Below are 2,113 nucleotides of genomic sequence, written 5' to 3'. Positions count from 1 at the left end.
ACCTGTTATAAAGATGCTTCTTGGCTCTGGCATCTTCGATTTGGGCATCTCAACTTTGGAGGACTCGATTTGCTTTCAAAGAAAGAGATGGTGAGAGGACTACCTTGCATCAACCACCCTGATCAATTATGTGAAGGATGTTTACTCGGAAAGCACTTTAGAAAAAGCTTTCCAAGGGAGTCAAGTTCAAGAGCCCAAAAGCCTCTTAAGCTCATACATACAGATGTTTGTGGTCCAATAAAGCCAAACTCACTCGGTAAGAGCAACTATTTTCTTCTCTTCATAGATGATTTTTCACGAAAAACATGGGTGTATTTCTTAAAACAAAAATCAGAGGTTTTTGGAATATTCAAGAAGTTTAAAGCAGATGTAGAGAAAGAGAGTGGTCTCAAGATCAAAGCTATGCGATCTGATCGAGGAGGAGAATTCACTTCAAAAGAATTTCAAGAATTTTGTGAAGCCAACGGAATACGTCGACTTCTAACTGTTCCAAGGTCCCCCCAACAAAATGGAGTAGCAAAAAGAAAGAGTAGAACCATCCTCAACATGACAAGGAGCATGTTAAAAAGCAAGAGATTGCCAAAGGAGTTTTGGGCAGAAACGGTTGCATGTGCTGTTTATTTGGCTAACCGATCACCAACAAGAAGCGTGTTGGGAAAGACACCACAAGAAGCATGGAGTGGAAGGAAGCCCGGCATCTCTAATCTACGAGTTTTTGGATGCATAACTCATGTATACATACCCGACGAGAAAAGAAGTAAGCTGGATGACAAGAGAGAAAAGTTCATTTTCATTGGTTACGACAACAACTCGAAAGGCTACAAGTTATACAATCCAAATACAGAAAAAACAACCATCAGCAGAGATGTCATATTCGATGAAGGAGGAGAATGAGACTGTGGACTACATGCTGAGGACTACAACTTTTTCTCATACTTTCAAGAAGAAGACATAAAGCAGCCAAGGATCGAGCAAGCAAGAGAAGAGTCTACTACTCCACAAACAACAAGTAATCAAAGCAACTCATCGTCATCAACTTCAAGAGAAAATTCAAGTGAAAGAGTACCACGCTTCAGAAGATTAGAAGATCTTTATGAGGTAACTATGAATCAAGATAATCTTACTCTTTTTTGTCTCTTTGTCGACTGTGAACCCATGGACTTCCAAGAAGCCTAGCTTCACTTCCTAAAGGGCATAAGGAAATTGATGTGAAGCGGGTGTACAAAGCAAAGAAGAATTTCAGAGGAGAAATTGAAAGAAATAAGGAAAGAGTGGTGGCAAAAGGCTACAGTCAAAGAGTAGGCATCGACTATGATGAAGTAATTGCCCCTATTATTCGATTATAAACTATTAGACTAATCATCTCTTTGGCAGCTCAAAATAAGTGGAGAATACATCAAATGTATGTAAAATCTGTCTTCTTATAAAAATATCTGCAAAGTGGTAAAAATATCTGCAACTTGATCTTGAGACTTCACGTACTGTAATTGTATCTCCTTTCTTTCGATGCATTTTTTGATGTAGTGATAGCGTGTATCAATGTGCTTGCTTCTATCATAGAAAACTATATTCTTTTATAGCGCTATTGCAAACTTGTTATTGATACAAATCTTGATCGACTCTTCTTGTGGTAAATTTAACTCCTTTAATAAATGTCGAGCTAAGTGAAGACTTTATTATAATGAGAAACTTACTTAGAGTCACAAAATCAAGTTTAAAAAGGGGTGTTAAAATATAAACTTAATTTTTAGTTTTTAGGCCTTAGTTGTTTAAATAAAGCCGAATAAGAGCTTAATTTCTAGAAGCATGTTCTAGAAAAGTCTAATCTAGAAGCTTATTCTAGAGTAATCCATTCAGTTGTCTGGAATGTGTGGTAACTATGAAATTATAAAAAAAATTCTAGAGAGTCATTTGTAATCATTAGATTAAAATTGTAATTACACAATCCTAACCATTAATTTAGGAGGTACCACTAGTTAGGGGTGTAAAAGAGCCGAACACGAGCTAGCCCGGACTTAGCTCCTGTTCGGCTCGTTTATATTTCGAGCTCAAAAAGTGCATTCTTCTTCGGCTCGTTTGCTTAACAAGCCGAACTCGAGGCGTTCCTGTACAA

The 2,113-nt window shown here is 37.3% G+C and overlaps 1 protein-coding gene across 1 annotated transcript in view; it reads right to left on the bottom strand.

Annotated features, from left to right (window-relative positions):
* Positions 1-2,113, bottom strand: part of LOC110037401 (lysosomal Pro-X carboxypeptidase) — a 47,302-nt gene that overhangs the window by 43,771 nt on the left and 1,418 nt on the right. The window lies entirely within an intron of this gene.

This window comes from Phalaenopsis equestris, unplaced genomic scaffold (assembly GCF_001263595.1).
Source record: "Phalaenopsis equestris unplaced genomic scaffold, ASM126359v1 Scaffold219149, whole genome shotgun sequence".
NCBI lineage: Eukaryota > Viridiplantae > Streptophyta > Magnoliopsida > Asparagales > Orchidaceae > Phalaenopsis > Phalaenopsis equestris.
Note: the sequence above shows the minus strand (reverse complement) of the source record. Positions and strands in the feature narration are given on the sequence as shown.